Source organism: Desmodus rotundus, chromosome 3, assembly GCF_022682495.2.
Source record: "Desmodus rotundus isolate HL8 chromosome 3, HLdesRot8A.1, whole genome shotgun sequence".
NCBI classification, from domain to species: domain Eukaryota; kingdom Metazoa; phylum Chordata; class Mammalia; order Chiroptera; family Phyllostomidae; genus Desmodus; species Desmodus rotundus.
The window spans coordinates 20570050-20591314 of NC_071389.1; the positions used below are offsets into that span (position 1 = coordinate 20570050).

The window sequence follows — 21265 nt, forward strand, 5'->3', positions numbered from 1 at the left end:
TAGGCAAGAGGATATGACCTGTTTTGGCCAATGAAATGTGAACAGAAATGACATACATGCCACTTCCAGCCAGAAGCTTTGACAGACAGTGCACGATTCTTTCCTTTTTTCCTGTATTTGCAGCCATGGAAACTCGTGCTGAGATGCAGCCTCCACCGACCTAGGTCCCTAAGAGCCTCCCTCAGTCAGAGACCCTTCATCGACTCAAATGAGCATATCTTATGGATAAGAAATTTATTTTGATGTTTTAAGCTACTAAGATTTTCCAAGTTGTTTCTTTTGTACTTGTAATTTTCGCCTGAGGGTTGTTTTTATTGATTTTCGAGAGAGATCCTGTAGCAGGAGGATCCCGGCAGGACCACCCATGGCCAAGCCCCAGACCTGGAGCCCATGAGCCCTGCAAATGGTTAACCATGGAGAGGTGTGACTCGGGCCAACAGCCCCTCAGCTGAGCCCCTCTGCCTCGGGCTCCGTTAACCATCCTGAATCACGGAGGTGAAGAGAACTCTAATCAGGAGACATTCTTGTGGAAGTCATGGCCCAGGCCAAGCAGCTCTTCCTTCAGCCTGTCTTCAGGAGAGGTGCCTTCCCCTACCGACCCTGGCTGGGGACTTGCCACTTTCACGGATGGGGAGGTGGGCCCTCGACGTGGCCTTTGTGTGGAAGGTGGTGTTGACTCTGGGGCTGGTCCTTCTCTAGTACTGCTTCTCCATCAGCATCACTTTCTACAACAAATGGCTGACGAAGAGCTTCCACTTTCTCTGTTCATGACAACGCTGCCCCTGGCCGTGATCTTTCTGTTCTCCGCCCTGTCCTGGGTGCTGGTTCAGTGCTCCAGCCACAGTGCCTGCGTGGTGCTGAGCTGCACTCACTACCTCAGAAGAGTAGCTCCGACAGCACTGGCAACAGCACTTGACGCGGGCTTGTCCAACTGGAGCTCCCTCTACATCACCACCTCACTGTACACGATGACCAAATCCTCAGCCACCCTCTTCATCTTGATCTTCTCTCTGATCTTCAAGCTGGAGGAGCTGTGTGCTGTGCTGCTCCTAGTGCTCCTCCTCATCACCGGGGGCCTCTTCATGTTCATCTACAAGTCCACGCAGTTCAACATGGAGGGCTTTGCCTTGGTGCTGGGGGTGTTGTTCATCGGTGGCATTCACTGGACCCTTACCCAGATACTCCTGCAGAAGGTGCAACTTGGGCTCCAGAACCCCACTGACAGCATATTTCACCTGCAGCCACTCATGTTTCTCAGGCTCTTTCTTCTCTTTGCCATATTTGAAGGTCTCCATTTGTCCACATCTGAGAAGATCTTCCGTTTCCAGGAAGCCTATTCAATAAATGCTGTTCTAGGAGCACTTCCAACCCAGTGCCCTCTGCTCTGCATCCATTTTCAAATAGAACTTCTGGTTCATTCCACAAGGGTGTTCTCACAGTGTCCAATGCACAGCCTATTCCTTGGCGGGATTCTTGCCTTTGATTTGGGCTTCTCTGAGTTCCTTCTGGTTTCCAGAACCTCCATCCTCACTCTCTTCATTGCCAGCATTTTTAAGGAAGTCTGCACTTTGCTTGTTGGCAGCTTGTCTGCTGGGTGGTCAGATCAGCCTCCTGAACTGGCTGGGCTTCTTCTGCCTCTCAGGAATATCCCTGTATGTCATCCTCAAGGCCCTGCCCTCCAGAAGGGATGGTGGCCTAAACCCTCTAAGGGGCTGGGTTCCAACCCTGACCTGGAGCTGCTGCTTCAGAGCAGTCAGCCGGAGGAAGATGGCAATGAAGTGGTGGAAGAGGAAGAGTATTTTATGGCCCAAGGATAGCAGGAACCTGCTAGGGAAGCAGCTTGGAAGCAGGCCTCTCCCAACCTTCATACCAAATGGCAGCGCAGGGACCTGGTGGTTCCTCACGGCAGCTGGTGGCAGCGGGCCAGGAGTGTCCTGGACTGGGCTTCAGTAGCATGCAACCATGTGGTGGGGCTGGGTCAGGGAGTTGGTCAAACAGAGGTCTGAGCACCAGGCCAGCCTCTGACCTTGTTGGAGCAGGGCCCAAGCTGTGCTGGAGTCACAGCGGAAGAAGGGAGGGCTGTTTCTCAAGTGCTTGCCAGGATTATGATTCCAGAGGCATTTCTAAGGGGACTGGTTTGGACTGCAGAGCAGTTAGGATGCAGAGATGAAGAGGCTCTGAACTTTTCACGTGGACGGCCTTTTCTCAGAGACTAGACATATTTATACGTTTATATTTATATTTATATGTTTATATGTTTGGGAATAAAGGGTTCACACTCAAAAAAAAAAAAAAAGGAAAAGGGAGAGAGAGAGAGAGAGAGAGAGAGAGAGAGAAAGATATCAATGTGAGAGAAACACCAATTGGTTGCCTCCCATATGTGCCCTGACTGGGAATGGAACCCAAGTTTTTTCTTCCTATAGCGAAACCTAGCCCATCCTAACTGATCTATCCCTCAGTGGGGTCAGAATGAAGAAACTGAATAGGAGGCTTTTACCAAGTGGGCAGAGACCTACTTACTATGGACTTTGAGATCCAGATTTTTACACAGCTCAACCACCTCCCACCTATGGAACACACCTTTTTTTCTGTGCCCCTCTGGGGCTTCACAATCCCACCTGACCCAGACCCACTTCCCAATCTCTGTGACAGGCTTCCTGTCCCTTTGACACCCAGACCACAACACTGAGATGTGGTTGTCTGAAGAACTGGCTAAGCCCGATCCATCTGAACAATCAGATCCTTCCCGCTGCTGTTTTGAGGTCACTGGCAAATGCTGATTTTCATAAATGCTACCAGCCTTCTAAGAAAAGGCTTATGATGTTAACAACAACAAATACACACTTCGTTGGAAAATGCTGTGCATTGGACACTGTGAGAACACCCTTGTGGAATGAACCAGAAGTTCTATTGGAAAATGGATGCAGAGCAGAGGGCACTGGGTTGGAAGTGCTCCTAGAACAGCATTTATTGAGTACCTACTACATCTGGCTGTCAGAACTCTGGTCCCTGTGTCAGGGAAATCAGGTGGTTGTGGAGGCCGAGGACTGACTGAGCAGAGGGTGATAGAACAGTGTGATGAATGAGGTGGTTGGTTAATTGAGTCATTCATTCAGCTGATGCCTATTTGTTAAGCTCTCCTGATAAGCTAGGGACTGGAAATGTAGTGTCACAAGATAGGGACACAAGGTGCTATGGGGGCATTTAGCAGGAGCACATAACTTAATCTGGGGTGGAGGGGTACGGGGTTTTGGGTTACCTTCATAAAGATGTGACTCCAGAACTGAGTCCTGGAGGGGTGAGCAGGAAGGAAAGAACAAAGAAGGGGGAAGGGTATTCCAGGCAGAGGACGTAGTTTAAGTGAAGGTTTGGAAGTGTGATGAGCTTGGTGCATTTGGTAAGTGCAAGCAGTTTGGTGGGACTAGAGTATGGAGTTTAAACGACAGAGGGACAAGAGACTAGGCCGACAGGGCTAAATCTTGAAGGGCCTTAGGTCCTGGGTTTAGGTGCTTTGACTTACTTGAAGACAGTAGGAGCCACTGGAAGAGTTTTGAGTTATAATATTTATTAGAAAACAGGTTCAACTACTATAACAAAGACTCCAAAGTAACAATGGCTTAAAGAAGATAGAAGTTTCCTTCTCACGTATGAAAGAACCCGGGTAGGGAAGCTGGAGTGGGCATGGCAGCTCCATGTTCTTCAGGGACCCTGGGTCCTTCTGGCCTGTTGCTCTGACATCCTCAATATATTGCTTCCTTCTTGTGGTCCAAGAGGGTGGCTCCAGCTTCTTTCATCACTTCTGCATTTCAGCCAGCAGGGAGGAGGAAAGGGGTCATGGAAAACACCTCTTCCCTTTAAAGGCGTAACCTAGAGCTTGTACACATCACTTTCATTAACATTGCACTGTCCGGAATTTAGTCACGTGGCCATCACTAGCAGCCAGGGTGCTGGAAAGTGTAATTTTTATTCCAGACAGACATACGCTTAAGCATAGAGGCTCTATCACTAAAGGAAAGATGGATAACTAGTCATCTTCAACAGGAAGTGACAATACTATTTGCATTTTGGAAAGCTCTCTCTTGAAAAGGATGGAGAATAGACTGGATAGTAAGAGATCAGAGCCAAGGAAATAATTCAAATGAGAGCTACTGAGGCCTGACCAAAGGCAGAGACATTTGGGATGGGGGAAATGGACAAAGGCTTAGGAAATATTTGGAAGTTGAATGGACAGGACATGATGACTAATTGACTGCTCTTCTAATTTATTGTACTTATCAAAATACTCTGCTTCGCAGAGTGCCTGGAGTACAGGAAGTGCTTATGAGTAAATGAGTGTATGATTTGAAAGAGGAGTGAATGAATGAGGTGGAAGAGGAGGAGTCAAGGATAATACTAATAAGGGCTTGGAACTAGTTTGATTGAGAAATATCAACATTTAAAGGTAGATCAAATATTCTTTAAAAACATAACTTTTATCAACTGTAATCTGTCATTCTCCCTCTGGTCCCCTTGATGACATTTCTGCCTGGTTCCAATCCTGAGTCACTTTTCGTTATTAATGAAGTCTCTTGTTTTGGGCATTCACTTGGCCTTTCCCTTTTCATTTTTAAAAGATTTTATTTATTCATTTTTAGAGGGGAACGGAGGGAGGAAGAGAGGGAGAGAAAAATTAATGTGTGGTTGCCTCTCCCACGCCCCGTGCTGGGAACCTGGCCTGCAACCCAGGCATATGCCTTGACTGGGAATCGAACTGGCAACTCTTTGGTTTGCAGGCTGTGCTCAGTCCACTGAACCACACCAGCCAGTGCTTCTCTTTTTAAAGGTCAAATGCTATTGGATTCAACGTTCCAGCAGGTGGACTTGTGGGAGAGGAGAAGATGGGTGTGGTCTGCTTTTCTGCCCGGTAGTGGGGAGGAACAAAGAGGAAAAAAGGACTTCCTTCCTTAGGAAGCCCCTGCTGGCCCTCGGCTGACCCTTTTTTTACTGCTTTTAATGTGGCTGTGCTCCTGTCCTCTCATCATCGAGGCTCATTATCTGCAGACATGGTGTGTGGGGGGCATGGGGGCCCTACAGGCCATGCTGATGAAGGGCTTTGGGACAAACAGCTCTCCTCTATGGTGTCAGTGGGCTCACCTTTCACAGCATATCTGTGCCCCCAGCAGGCCTGCTGCCTTCATCACTTCTACCTTCTGCAGCCCCATTCCCAGGGCGTGTGGACATGGGCAGGCTCTGTCTTTCTTCTTCTTCTTTCTCCCTCGCCACCTGGTCACATCCTTGGCCTTCTCTCTCCAGTGCCCTTTCCCTCTTATCAGTAACACCAGGGCGGGCTGGCAGGTGCAGTCAGTGGCTCAGCTGACATCCCCCAGGAATGAGGGGTCAGATGCCCTCTGGTGGCGAACGGGATGAATTATTCCCTTGGCTTGGTTGCAGTTATCTATGTGAAACAGATCACCCCATTTTAAACTGCCTAAAACAACCACCATTTTATCATGCTCATGGATTCTGTGGGTCTGGAACTGGACAGGGCACGGGGGCACGGCTGGGCTCTGCTTGTGGTGGGCAGCCTCCAAGACAGTGTCCAATGACCCAGACCTCCCTCCATTCGTGCCCTGTATAGTCTTTTCCTGCTTTGTATCAGGGTTGGTCTGAGTGGCCAATAGAATATGGCAGAAGCGATAGTATGTACTTTCAAGTAGGCTAGAAAAGATGGGGCTCCTGCCTCTCTGTCTTCTGAACCGCTCACTCTGGGGGAAGCCAGCTGCCCTGTCTTGAGGACACTCATGTGTGGAGAAGCCCATCTGGAGAGGCACTGAGGCCTCCTTCCAGCAGCCACGTGAGTGAGCTTGGAAGTGGGTCCTCCAGCCCCAGAGAGTCTTCGATGACTGCAGCCCTGGCCGACAGCGTGACTGCAATTTTGCGAGAGACCGACCCTGCGTCAGAATCACCCAGATCTGCTGCCCTCAAGGTTCCTGATTACCAGAACGGGCGTGAGATGATAAACGTTTGTTGATTTAAGCTGTTCTATTTGTTGATTTAAGGAGTAATGTGTTAGGCAGCAATAGGTAACTAATACACTGCTCCATGACGTCTGGGTGCTTAGCCGGAAAGACTCGAGTGGCTGGGGCTAAAATCCCCTGGGAGGCTGCTTCGTTCACATGGCTGGTGCCTGAGCTGGCACTGTCACCTGCAGCACCTACACGTGGCCTGTGCACGAGGCGTGGCTTCTCACAGCATAGCAGCTGGGCTCTGAGACAGAGTGTCTCAAGGGAGAGTGTCTATAAAGTGAGTTTTCCTGAAGTCACGTGGGGTATCTGTTGTTAGACGTGAGTCACCAAGGCTGGCCCAGATTCAAAGGGGAGAGATTTGACTGGTCCTCTTTGTTTTTTTTTCAATATTGAGTAGTAATGATATTTTTATTTTTAAAAATATTTTATTAATTTATTTTTACAGAGAGCGGAAGGGAGGGAGAAAGAGAGGGAGAGAAACATCAATGTGTGGTTGTCTCTCGTGTGCCCCCTACCGGGGACCTGGCCTGCAACCCAGGCATGTGCCCTGACTGGGAATTGAACCAGTGACCCTTTAGTTTGCAGGCCAGCATTCAGTCCACTGAGCAACACCAGCCAGGGCTGATTGGTTCTGTTGATGAGGGAGTGATAGGGTCACATTGGAGAGGAGCAAGTGCGGGGTGGGGTGAGGGGGTAGCTATCTTTGCAAAATACGGTTGGATATACCTGCCCTGCCTCGGGGAGAAGAAGCAATCCATTGGTCCCTGCTCTGCCCCGCAGGGAGAGAGGGACAGGTGGCTTCTCCTCCTCCTCCAGCTCAGTGAGTGGTGCTGGTTCTACTGCAGTGTCATGCCCTGCCCTGAGGGGAGCCAGCCGTCCTCTGAGCTTGGAAGGTGAAGCACTTTGTGCTCTTTGTTCTCAGCTCCAGATTCTGGGGCTAATTCTACTTTTCTGGGTAAAAAGGAGAGGCCTGACACCTTGTCCTGCCAAGGCACATCACCCTTTCTCTGCCAGCCACTGTGCTCAGCACTTGACCTCAGTCAGTCCTGCATTCACTCCAGTAGCTACAAATTATGATCCCATTTTACAAGGGAGGAAGTCACCTGACCAGCGTCACACAGCCAGAGGTGGCAGAACAGGGACTCAGCACTCCGACCCCTAAGTTTATGCTCTAGGGTCCCTGGGATTCCAGAAAGCCTCCTGGGTGCTGGAGCCTCAGGCCTGGTCTTCTCAGATCCTGGCAAGGGTGAGGCCGGTGTGAGCAGTGTGAGCAGCGGGGGCTGGGGGAGGTGTTCACATGAGGTTGGGGCTGCCAACTCCTGCCTGAGGGTTGGGCTAGTTGTCAGGGGTTTGGGTGAAAGGGGAGGAGAACCAAGAAAGAGAGAATTCATTTTTACCTTCTTTTCAGGTCTGTCCCCAGTCAATGAGCTTGCCAGTGGTCAGGGTGTGGCCTCCAGGGTAACAGCCCTGGACTCACTGCCCCTCTGTGTTTGTCAGAACAAAACCCTGTCTCTGTGCTAGAATGTCTGAGTTGAGAGCCCTCTGAGCTCTGGGGACTGTGGACGCGGAGTCTTGGAGTGATTTCGGGCCCCAGTGAATAGGCCCGGCCTGCCCTGCCCTGCCCTGCCCTCTCTCCACCGTCCCACCCACCCTTGCTTCCCCTCATGCTGCACATCCAAGTGTCAGATGTGACAGCTCCTGGCACCTGTTGCCTGCCAGGCACTGAGCCCCTGTTGGAGACCCAGAAGTAAGTGAGACACAGCTGCTGTCCTGAAGCAGGCCACAGTCCCACAGAAGGGGAAACATGAGGCATGAACTACGAGACGGCTGGTTAAGGGCACACTGAGTGGGGGTCAGAATCACACAGAGGTGGGAGGGCCTAACTCAGCAATAAAAAGGAATGAACCATGGATACTAGTAACAGCACGGATGAATCGCAGAATCATTGTGCTGAGCGAAGATGCCAGACGCCAAAGAACACAGACCGTGATTCTGTTTTTATGGGGTTCTAGACCGGGCCACACTGTGGATCACACGTAGACAGAAATAAGCTCAGTAGTTGCTTGGGTGGGATAAGGGGGAAGGGCTGGGAGGGGACATGAGGTGATGGGTATTCTGAGGATGAGGAATATTCTGCGGTGATGAAAGTGTTCTGAACGTGGATGGAGTACGGGTTATGGGAGAGTATTTGGTAGTTAAAGCTGCCCACGCTGTACGTCGAAGATCTGACTTTCACCATGCGTAAATCACATCTGTGATGGGCAGTATTCAGCACAGCCCTCCGTGCCCTGACTGGTGTGACTCAGTTGGGTGGGTGTCATTCTGCCGAATGAGAGGTTGCAGGTTAGATTCCCGGTCAGGACACGAGCCTGGGTTGCCGTTTTGGGCCCTGGTTGGGCCGCATGTGAGAGGCAGCCGATCGATGTTTCTCTCCCTCTCTCTCTAAAAAAAATAAAAATAAAAATAAAAATAGTCCTCAGCTACCTCTGCCCACACACCCTGGTGCAGTACCCCTCCCCCACGCAGAATGTGTCAGGTTGGTCTGCGTGGCGGACAGAATGTGGCAGCAATGATGGCATGTCACTGCTGAGATTAGGTGTAAAGGACACTGCTGTCTTGGTCTTGCTTTCTCTCTTTCTGTCAGATAGCTTGTTCTGGAAGAGGCCATGTGTTGAACATCCCCATGCAGAATGGCACAGGGCAAGGGACTGGAGCCTCCTGCCAGCAGCGATGTGAGTGAGCTTACAGTAAGTGGACCCTTCAGTTCCAGTGAACGCCTGCAGCGGTCTGCAGCCTTGGCAGACTGCTTGACCACAAACTCAGGAGAGACCTCGAGCCAGGCCACCCAGCTGAGCTGTTTCCTGACTCCCGATCCTCAGACACTGTGTGAGATAATATGTGTGTTGTTTTAAGCCATTACCTTGTGGGAGTAATTTCTTTGGCAGTTATAAATGACAAATACAATATCTCAATAAACTAAAGATGCGGGGAAAACATCTTCTAAGTGCTGCTGGCCCAGATGGCTTTCCCAGGAACCTTCAAGTGCTTTCTGTGACTCAGACTTCTGGGTTCTGTCTCCACAGTGGGGGAAGGAGAGGCCTGGAGCTGGGGTCTCCTAAACAGCCACAGCCCTGCAACAGCTACACATACCCACTGTGTAGAGAGGACTCCAGAAATGCTCCCCTCCCCGCCCATGCGCACCTGCAGGCACCCACCCAGGGCGCAGAGTTTAATGACAGCTGCTACTCCGAGAACACTTTCTATGTGTCAGGTGATATGCAGAGTGCTCTAATTCTTCCCAACACACCTCTGAAGAAGATATCACTAAACCTATTTTCCAGGGCAGAAAACTGAGACTCAGAACACCGGGGCAAACTGCCAAGATCAAAGAGCTGCCAGGGTGTGGCAGCTTCAGATTCAAGTCCAGATTTGACTGACCCCCAAACGGAGGCAGGCAGGTGGCAACCCCAGACCTGAGAATACTTTTCTCATCTCTTCCCTGTGAGAACAAGCCACCCCTTCTGCCATTAGAGAAAAGCCACAGTCTCAACCCAGATTCCCTAGGGTGATGATATAAAGGGACTGGAGGATGATATGCAAGCCAGCAAGAGTGTCAGAGATCATGGGAATCACAGAAGGGGGAACAGACTCAGGAAGGGAAGTGACTTTTCCAAGGACTCCCACTCAAGGGTGGCTTTGGCGTAGGGGAGGGAAAGAAATAGGGAAGTCCAGGGTAACTATACCAGACTTGAGATCTCATAATTGGGGTCGACCCCACAACGGGAGGGTTTGCATAAACCAGTGTCACACACATGGTCCCGGTGAGAGCCTAGGCAGCCTCAGGGCCATCACAGAAAGGCTCCGAGGGCAGTGCCTGGCCCATGGCAGGGCCTGATGAAAAGCACCGTGCCATTCATTTGCCAGGACCTCGGGTTGCCTCATTCATTCATTCACTCACTCATTCATTATTATTGACCATCTGCTATGTGCTGTTTTAGAAACTTGGGCTATTTCCGTGAACACAAGATCCTTGTCTTTATGAAGCTTAAAATACAGAGATTTCACATATGTAAGTTCTAAAGTATCTTAGAAAGTGAAAGGCGCCGTAAGACAAGAAAGAGTAAAGTGGGATAGGAGGACCAAGAGTGACGACAGTGAGTATGAAGGGGGTGGGTTGAGATTTTAAAAGGGTGACCATTCTCCTTGAGAATGTTTCCTTTGAAGGAGGTGAGAGGCTGCCATACCCAGAGCGAGCCATATGGATATCTGGAGAAAGACATTCCAGGTTGATCGCTCACGGATGTGTGTTTTAGGAGTAAAGGGGAATTACGTCTGCAACTTACTCTAACGGCTCGGGAAAAATAAATTATACAGATAGATAGAGGTAGAGGCAGGGAGACATTATGTGTGTGTATATAGACACACGTATAGAGAGAAAATGAATGACAAAGCAAGCAGCATTCAAATGTTAACGTTTGGGGAATCTGGGCGAAGGGCATGTACTATTTTTAAAACTTTTCTGTATGAAATTTCAAAATAAAAATTTTTGAGAGGGTTTATATTATTATTATTATTAAAGCATTCCAGGCAAAAAGCAGCAGCCTGTGCAAAGATCCTTAGGCAAGAGAGTGCCCAGGTGTGTGAGAAAATGCTCAGGGTGCTGGCAAAGAGAATAGAGGAGTGCTGTGGTGTTTTTTACTTGCCTACAATGCACCTCCCTTCAGGTAACATTACCCCTCCCCTACTCTTCTTCCATACTGATCCCATCTGGCAGTTAGGGAGTGGGTGGCCAGAGACCCAGGCCTGGCCAATCATAGACATTCATGTCAAGCAACAAGGCCAAGAAGACAACTCCAGGGCTGCCTGAGGAGGAAGCCAACCCCATGGAATGTAGAGCTGAGACTTGAAGCAAAGTCTGTGTCTGGAGTTTGACTCCCCTGTGATTTCTTTACACGGGACAGTAAATTCCCTTTGCTCTAGAGCCAATTTGACTTGGATTTTCTCTTACTCCCAGCAGAAAAGAAGAAGAAGAAGAAGAAGGAGAAGGAGAAGGAGAAGGAGAAGGAGAAGAAGAAATGTGTTCCCTGATTCAAAGCATCAGGACAGCCTTATGAGGAAAGGACATAAGCAGAGACCTGAAAGACGAACAGAAGTTGGGTCAGGTGAAGAAACCAAGGGGCCAGTAAATGGGAAGGTCCCGGGAAAGGAAAGAGTGAGGCAGGTTCCAGGAGCTGCTGGGAGGCCTGTTGTGGTGGCAGGGTGAATGAGGAGCCCATGGAGATGAAGCTGAACTTGGGTCCCTGATGGAGGGCCTCACAGGCTTTTTAAAAATCTGGGACTTCCGGTCAAGATGGAGGGCATAGGTAAACATGGCTCACTTCCTCACACAACCACATCAAAATTACAACTAAAATACAGAACAACCATCACTCGGAACCATCAGAAATCAAGTTGAATGGAAGTCTGACAGCTACAGAATTAAAGAAACCACATCCACTCAGACTGGTAGGAGGGGTGCAGATGCAAAACAAGCTGGTCCCATATCCACGTGTGGTGGATAAAAATTCAGGAGGGATATCTCGGGAGTGAGGAGTCTCAACCCCATACCAGTACCCCCAGCCCAAGTTTCCAGTGCCAGGAAAATAAGTTCCCACAACTTCTGGCTGCAAAAGCCAGCAGGTATTGAATCAGTGGAAGAAACTTCTAGAGTCCCAAGCAGTTCCTCTTAAAGAACCCTCACATGGACTTACTCAGACTTACTCCCTCTGAGCTCCAGCACTGGGGTAGTAGCTTGAAAGGCACCAATGGCATATAGGGAGGAACTGAAGCATCTGGAATCAAGGCAAAAGCTGGGGGACAGCTTTCTCCCAAATAGAAAGGGGGACAGAGGCCACTGTCCCTTCTCTCAGATGTTCCCCACTGAACCAGAGAGCCAACAGGTGGGTGCCATATCTGAGACTCCATCAACCTGGCTAACATTGCTTACCTTGCCCTGGAGATCCCCAGAGACTCTGTCCCATCCAACTTACAGGCCCACACAAGCTGCTTTTCCATATGAATGGCTGGCCTTGGCTCATGCTTCACAACTTCCTAAATTCTCTCAAACAAGCAACAGCCAGCCTCAGTGAGTCCCCAGCTCCTGTACCTCTTGCTAAGTGGCCCCAGGCCTGGCACTAGAATCAGCCAGCCTAGATTCACAGCTTGGCTTCACCTGGGAATCTCCAAAACCAGCACAAGAAGCAGCCATCTCAGATTGCTTTATAGCTCAGGAGGATGGCCCTGGGATGGACCTTGGTCTGCACCTCCTGGGAAACCCCAGAGCCTGTGCACCCAGTGAACAGCTACAGAGCATATCAGAACACCACCACCCTGCACCCGCACAGCTGATCTTCCATGGACAGTGGAGGTTGGTAGTCAGTGTTCACAGTTAGTCTTTGCAACTGATGGGCCTGGGTAAACCTGTCCCATTGACCTGCCAACAGCAATCAAGGCTCAGATACAAGAGGAAGGTGTACTCAGCCCACACACAGGATGCACCTTATATACCTAGCTTGGGTGATAGGGGAGGCTGTGCATTGGATCCTACAGGACACCTACTACATTAGGCCATGCTACCAAGACAGGGAGTCATAGAAACTCTCCCTAATACATAGAAACAAACCCAGGGAGGCTGCCAAATTGAAAAGACAAAGAAACATGGCCCTAATGAAAGAGCATATCAAAACTTCAGAAAAAAAACTAAACAAAATAGAAATAAGCAATCTGTCAGATGCAGAGTTCAAAACACTGGTTATAAGGATGATCAAGAAACTTAGTGAGGACCTTGACAGCATTAAAATTATCCAGTCAGAAATGAAAGATACACTCATTAAAATAAAGAACAATTTACAGGGAAAAAAACAGTAGAGTGAATGGAGCTCAAATCAATGATATGGAACATAAGGAAGCAAAAAACGACCAATCAGAACACAAGAAGGAAAAAGAATCCAAAAAAAATGAGGATAGTGTAAGCAGCCTCTGGGACAACTTCAAGCATTCCAATGTTTTCATCGTAGGGGTGCCAGAAGGAGAAGAGAAAGAGAAAGAAATTGGAAATTTATTTGAAGAAATAATGACAGAAAACTTTCCCAAATTGGTGAAGGAAATAGACATGCAAGTTTAGGAAGCACAGAGTCCCAAACAAGATGGATGGAGAAAGGCCCACTCCAAGACACAACATGAGTAAAATGCCAAAGGTTAAAGATAAAGAGAGAATCTTAAAAGCAGCAAGAGAGAAGCAGTTAGTTACCTACCTACAAGGGAATTCCTATAAAACTGTCAGCTGATTTCTCAAAAGAAACTTTGCAGGCTAGAAGGGATTGGCAAGAAATATTCAAAGTCATGAAAAGCAGGGACCTACAGCCAAGATTGCTCTACCCAGCAAAGCTATCATTTAGAATCAAAGGGCAGATAAAGAGCTTCCCAGACAAGAAAAAGCTAAAGGAGTTCATCATCACCAAACCATTATTATATGAAATGTTAAAGGGACTTATTTAAGAAAAAGAAGAAGATCAAAACTATGAACAAAAAAAATGGCAAAAAATACGTATCTATTGACAATTGAATATAAAAAATAAACTAAGAAAACAAGAACAGAGAGAGAATCATGGATACAGAGAATGTTTTGATGGTTGCCATATGGGAGTAGGTTGTAGGGGAATGGATGAAGAGATGAGGGGATTAAGAAGTATAAATAGGTAGTTACAGAATAGCTACGGGGTTGTAAAGTACAGTACAGGTAATGGAGTAGCTAAAGAACTTATGCGTGACCTATGGACATGAACAAAGATGTGGGGATTGCCTGAGGGAGTGGGGGTTGCTGAGGGGCAAAGGGGGAAAAAATTGGAACAACTGTAATAGAATAATCAATAAAGCATAATTAAATAAAACAAAACAAAAGACTCTGGACTTCATCCCAAGGGCAATGGGAAGTCATTGCAGGGCTTTAAATAGGAATCAACTTAATTTGCATTTTGACATTACGTGCATTTTAATAAGAACAGTGGTGATAGTGTGGGGACTAGATCAGCAAGAAGTAAGAATAGTGCAGGGGGACTACTTAGAAGATTATCGCAGACCTCTGGGTTAGAGATGATAATGGTGATTTGGACAGAGTGGGCACAGCGGATGTATGGAGACTGAATGGATTTCGTGGCAGCTAGTTTCCAATGGTGGCCTCCAATGAACCATGGCTCCCAACATTCATGCCTTGTGTGGTCACATCTCACATTGAATCTGGGACAGCTCTGTGATTGCTTTAACCAATAGAATGCAGAGGAAGTGACGCTGTGCCTTCCAAAGGCAGGAGGTCTGGAGTCCATGTTATTGAGGATTCTGCGATACGACCTGTGAAGGGGTTACCCAAAGGACCCGGGTCTCTCGCAGACATCAGGAATGGCCAGAAGCCTCAGGGACAGGGGCAAACACTCTTTGGCTCCCTCTGAAGTGGACTCTACTCACCCTGGCTCTGACTTATCAACCAAACACAGTCTCTGAGTCTCTGATTGGTCAGTTAACTGGAGGCACATGGTTCAATCAGCAGTGGGGGGAGGGGGTGGGGGAAGGGAGAGGAGGACCCAGAGGTACAGACATGGCTGTCTGGCTCCACTTTTCCTTGGGGTGAGTGAGCAGTTTTCAAGAGGAGAACATGACTACTATAGCAATTTTGAAAGAGGTCCCTCTTGGGTCAGGCTTGCATGACTCAGTGCTCAGCACGCTGCCCCGTGAAATCCCACAGGGAAAGGAATGGAATTGCACCACCCAGTTCCTCACATGGCACTGGCCCTATTTCTGAGCCTCTGACCCCTGCTGGGTGTTCCTCAGCTCAGGTTCCCAAACCTCCCTGTGGGCCTGCTTCTCCCATCCTTCCTCAGCAGTATCCCCTGACCTGTTGTTGGATTTTTCCCACTGGGCCCCTGCACCTCGGGCTTAGGGTAATAGTACCAAGGGTTATTACTTAGAATGCATTTATTAGGCACTAGGCAAGAGTTTTTACATGCTCATGAACTCCTTTCGCCAGTTATAGAAAGTAGGCACTCTTTTATGCCCATTGTACAGATGCAGAAAGCGAGGCTCACGCAAGATAAGTAACTCTGCCAAGGTCACACAGCCAGTGACGGTTGCCCCCGGAGATGAACTGAAGTTTATATAACCCTGAAGTCTGTTCTCTCTTATTATCCAGCGACAGTACAGCCATCCAGCCCAGGTTGGTTTTTGTCCCCCGTTACCTCCCCGCCAGAGAGGGGCTGGGGTGAGAGCCAGATGCTTTCTTTCAAGGGTACACAGCTTTGACCTCTTTGTCTGCTGTGCTTCAGGTTCATTTAGGTCAGGGGTTCTCAAAGTGTGGTTCCTGAGCCAGGAACATCTGCATTATCAGGGCATTTGTCAGAAATGTATGTTCTTAGGCTTACTGAATCAGAAGCTCTGGGGTGGGGCCCAGAAATCTGTCTTAACTAGCCTTCCTGGTGATTCTAATGCCCACCCAACTGCGAACCACTGGAGAATGCAGAAGAGTCAACAGCCTTTTCCATTCCACTCCCAGGTGGCTCTGGAGACAGCAGCTGGAGAAAGAGAGAGTCTCCAGCTGAGTATTTTTTTATTTGTTGGTGGTTGCATTCTCATCACATTTCTCAGAAATGACTCAGGTCTGACTTGAGAAAAAGTGTGTGGATTGCTTAATTGTTGCACACTACTATTTTTCACATTTGCATTTAGCCTAAAAGAGAGTGAATATAAACATAAAGAAATCCAAACTACCCAATTCAGCAACTTAGCATCTTGTCTGTTTAGGGAAGGGTTGTGACTATAATCCCACATTCAGTCAACACACTTGAGCTTAGAAAGAGGCCCAGCTTGGTGCCAGGTCCTGGGCTGGGTTCAGAGGCACAGACCAGGCCTCTGACCTGCCTGCCTCTGTGTCAGGGGACAGACAACTTACTAATAACTACAGTTTTGGGTTCCAAGGGTTGGAGTCTAGAATCTACTCCAACATAATCCTGGGCTGCAACATTTCAAGTTCCTGGCTCTGTCACTTGCCAGCTGTGTGATCTTGGGCAAGTAACTTGGCCTTTCTGGGCCTCATATTCCTGAATTGTTCTCTTTCTTTCTTTTCTTTTTTTAAAGGTTTTATTTATTTATTTTCTAGAGAGAGGGGAAGGAAGGGGGAAAGAGAGGGAGAGAAACATCAGTGTGTGGTTGCCTCTCTCATGCCCCCAAATGGGGACCAGGCCCGAAACCCAGGCATGTGCCCTGACTGGGAATCGAACCTGTGACACTTTGGTTTGCAGACCGGCACTCAATCCACTGAGCCACACCAGCCAAGGCTAATTCCTGAATTGGGAAATGAGAGTAATAATCCGACGTTGCAGGCTAGTTGTGAGGATGGAGGAAGTGTGTGCAGCATAGGGGTGCCATTTACTAGCTGTGTGACCTTGAGCAGGTCAGCTAGCCTCTCTAGCTTGTTTCCTCCCTTGTAATATGAGTAGCACAAACCTCATAGGACTGTTGTGAGACTAAAGGTTATACAAATCTTATAAGGCTGCGTGATAGTAAGTTCTCTGGGAAAGTAAGCTGTTATTAAGGTTAAGCACATAATTCAGTGCCCGAGCATGGTAGATGCTCAATAAATGGTGGCCGTTGTCACGATCAGTTTCCGTGCTTGAAGACAGCCCCGGCCTTACCATGCCTAAGGCTGCTTTCAGCTTCTGGCTTTGCTTACTTCAGGGTATGCATCTCACTCATGCCTTCCAGGGGTTCACGTGCCGACTTCAGGCTGATGCCCTTTCTGCTGGCACATCTGGTGTCTCACGCCGAGTGTCAGTCTCTCTCGAGTTCCCGCTGTTTGCTGTTGGCCCGGCCTCAGCATTCTTTGCTCTGGCTCTCTGCCCTGTTCCCAGCCCCACCTCACAGGTATGAAGTTTCAGACCACAATTAAATTCCAGGTCTGTTGCTTACTATCTGTGTCATCTTGGACTAAAGATTTAACATCACTTTTCTCATCTGTGAAATAGGGCTAATAATGCGTATCTTGCAGGGTTGTATAAAGATTAAATGCAATCATGGTTTTGTTAATAATCATTGTGGGGCCTGTCACATGATAGGTGCTTAATGAATGTTTATTTACTTCTCTGTCTACCTCTCCCTATGGAGTAAATCCCATAATTATCCTAACTGGTATGCTGATCTGTAAAAGGGGAACATAACCTTTCCTACTTGTGGCAGACACTGCCAGTCTTCATAATATCTAGTCTCAATTTCTTTTTAGTATTTTGACTTTATGGGGGGTGCAAGGAAGCAACAATATATCCAACTACTGACTACGTCTTCCTGCCTCCCTTGCAGCTAGGTGGCACCGTGTATCTATGATTTGGCCAACTACAGGAAAGGAAGTATTGGATGTTGTTAGGGGTTGAATTGTGGCCCCCCCCCATAAGATATCGTAAATTTCTAACCACAGTACCACAGCATGTAACCTTATTTGAAAACAGGGTTTTTACACAATCAAGTTAAAATAAGGTCTTTTGGGCAAGTCCAATTCAGAATGACTGGAGTCCTTATTTAAGGGCAAATTTGGACACAGAGACAGACATGTGCACGGGGAAGATGATGTGAAGACAAAAAGGGAGAAGATAGACATGTACTGGAGTAATGCTCCTCCAAGCCTAGCAATGCCAAGGAACACCAGAGATTGCCAGCAAACACCAGAAGCTAGAAGCGGCAAAGACTCTTCCCCTAGAGTCATCAGAGAGAGCATGAAACTTCTGACACCTTGATTTTGGACTTCTAGCTTCCATAACTGCGAGACAATAAACATCTGTTTTTGATCAACCCAGTTTTTGGTACTTTTTTTTTTTTTTTTACAGCTACCATAGGAAATTAACACAGGTGGAATTTGAGAATGGGTGCTTAAAGGGAGGCTTCCTAATGCTTGGAATATATAGAGTTAGTGTTTAAAATATTTAACAATCAGTATGGCGATGGGCACTCATCAATCAAATAGTACATGGACCATGAATAATTGTCTAGTCACACCTGTGTATACTGGTTAAATATTAGGCCTGGGAATGTGGCTGGAGCTCCAGCAGCCATTTTGGACTGTGAGGCTAGAAGCTAGGAGCTGAGGATGGCAGAGGTGAGAGGAGGTTCCTTGGTTGCTGATGGCTTTGTGGAGCTGCCACACCAGACTTGGACTGCTTACCTCCAGTGTTATATACTCCATACTCCATAGAATAAACCTACGTTTGTTTATGGCTTGGTTATTTTTGGCTTCTCTATTTTCCTCAGCTAAACCTAGATTTACCTGACATCCAACCCCATGAAGTATTGGGAACCCCTAAATGATCAACAGGAAAGTGTTTTGCAAACTTCCCAGTTCTAGGCACACATAAGACATTTTTCTTTTTGCAGTGTTTATGGCTATGATTATGATTGGTTTAGAAAGAATAGGTTGAAATTGACAGACATGATCCTGGCCAGAGATCAGAAGCTCTTTGTCCTGCTTCAGCAACTTATTACTGAGGGCTCTGCACAGCATCTGTGGATAATGGTGGCGTGAGGAGCTGGCAGGAGAGGGGCTGCCAACCTTTGGGCTGGCTGCCAGCAGGATGACTGGGTGATTTTTGTTGAGCTGGGGCCAGAATGTTCAGCCACTGGCTGACAGTTAATCATAAAGGTTAAGGACAGATAAGTTTAAATTTAGGTTCCATCCTTACTTGCTGTGTGACCCTTGGCAAGTTGCTAAATTCCAAGTCTCAGATTTTTCATTTGTAAAATGGGAACAATTATAGCTCCTGTGACATAGGGTTGTCATGGAGATTTAGTGATATAACATACCCAGTAGGGAGAAAGATAAATCCAGTTTGTCTGTATCCAGCCCACTAACCCTTGGCAGATAACAAATGGAGAGACTAGATTCTGGTTTGTTTCTTCTTACCTTCATTGATTAATTCAGTAGACATACTGAATGTGCCTACTGTGTGCCTCCTCTGTACCAGGGGATGAAAGGAGCTAGTGAGGTGGACTTAGACCTTGACATTCAAATACAGCCAGCTTAAAAAAATGGTTAAAAAAACTAGAACCCTGGCCAGTGTGGCTCAGTTGGTTGAAGGGTCATCCCATAAACTGAAAGGTCATGGGTTCATTCCCGGTTGGGGCGCATGCCTAGGTTGCAGGTTTGGTCCCTGGTTGGTGGTGTGTGGAAGGCAGCTGATCAATGTTTCTCTCCCTCCCTTCCCCTCTCTCTAAAATCAATGAACATATCCTCAGGTAAGGATTGAAAAAAATTGAGCCAAACTTTGTTTGGGCGCCCTCCCCTCCTCTTACCATCATCTTTTCTTGAGGGCGCCCTTTGAGGAAGCATTCATGGCTGTTCTGGTCTACCCACTCCCACTAGGTAGTTGCTTATTCTCAGGAGGGCCACCGTCACTAATTCCTACTATGGCACACGTGACTACAAATCTCTCAGAGCACGGACCTGAAAATGACACCCCCTGTAAAGCTGACTGCATCCTGAGACACTGTTCCTAGCATAGAAAACAAGAAGGTTCCAGAGAAATCATTCAGGCTGAACTGAAGCCAGGCAGAAATGACTCTAAGCAAAATGACCTACCCAAGTACACCGGCAGTCGGGCTGGGAGGGGAGCAGAAAATGGCCCTTCCAGACTCCGTGGTCACTGCTCTACATTATCTGATTAGGTTGTGCAGGGTGTCCTAGGCAGATACGGAGGCACAATTAGAAGTGCCTCTGCCTTTCAAGAAGCCTACAGTCTGACCAGGGACACGAACACGTATGTCAGACCGAAAGCCTTTTGGCCCCACTGATTTGAAATGTTGCCTTCATTGTGTGCCACATTCTCCAACATGCACAAGACTATTCTAGCCTTGTCTGGTGTGGCTCAGTGGGTTTGGCATTGTTTTTCAAATTGAAAGGTTGCTGGTTCAATTCCCAGTCAGGGCACATGCCTGGGTTGTGGGCCAGGTCCCCATTTGAGGGTGTATGAGAGGCAACCAATTGATGTTTCTTTCTCACATTGATGTTTCTCTCTCTTTCTCCCTCCCTCCCCCTCTCTCTAAAATAAATAAATAAATAAATAAATAAATGTTAAAAAAAGACTATTCTAGACTGTTCTGTTCTACCACTGTCTCTTCCTGCACTACCACTATGCTGTTTCAAAGACTATAGCTTTATGAAATCCTTTGCTATCTGGTAGAGAAAGTCCTCTTTCTTATTCTTTCAGAATGGCTTAGTTGTTCTCATATAATTACTGCTCCAGATGAACTTTTAAGTTAGCCTTTGAGTAACACAGACATTGGATCTTCTTTGGCACTCTTGTGTATGCCAGGCACTGGGCACTCGGAGGAGCCGGGCACTCAGTTCCTGCTCTTGGGAGCTCACTAACTCGCTGAGCAGTGCAGCCAAACGAGAAGTGGGAAACACCATCAGGAAGCTCACCTTGTGGGGAACCAGAGTGAAGGAGCGAGGAGTTGGCATGGCGTAGACTTGTGTTGGGTTCCATTGCTCCTCCAGACTAGGATAGTCCTTCCTGGGAAGCTCAGCAGGGGAGGTGACACACGGGACTTAGATGGATGGGCAGGAGTTTTTCAGGTGCAGAAGAGAAGAAATGCTTTGAGTGGGGAAGTCAGACACATTTCATTTGATGGGTGATAGGCGTTTGTCAGATTCGGAGGATGGAATGAAGGGAGGGATTGCCTGGAGCTGGAAAAATCACAAGAAGGCTCTCTGAAGACATTTCGGCTGGGTTTGAGTTGGAGGAGTCAAGAGAAGATGTTGGAAGAGGCAATTAAATGAGAAGGATTTTATTAGGAAATTAATACAAGATAACTTTTGACCTGGACTTCGAGGGAGGACCGACACAGAGGAAAGGAGGTTGTCACAGAAAAGGCAAATAGGAAATCTCCTAGCTTCCTCCCCACTCTTTAAGATTCCAAACCCAGGGTCTAAGCGTCCCACCGCATAGACGCTGGGGCTGCTGAGGTGGCGACTCCGCAGTTCCGATTTCAGGCGTGGGTAGCGGTGGACCAGCCTGGGGAGCTAAAGCTCAGGTTTGCGGAGCCGGCTGGCAGAGTTGAATGCTTTTTGTCAGAATTGACCAATGGGATGGCAGCACCCGGTTGCCAGGGCTACCGGAGGCGGGGCCTGAGCGGCAGGGGCGGGGTCTGGGCGGGGCTTATATAAGTAGGTGGCGGGGAGGAAGGCGGGGCGT

At 48.0% G+C, this 21265-nt stretch overlaps 1 pseudogene; it reads left to right on the forward strand.

Moving 5' to 3' along the window:
* Window positions 1-627: 627 nt before the first annotated feature.
* LOC112299584 (solute carrier family 35 member C2-like) lies at window positions 628-1817 on the forward strand (annotated as a pseudogene).
* The last annotated feature ends 19448 nt before the right edge of the window (window positions 1818-21265 follow it).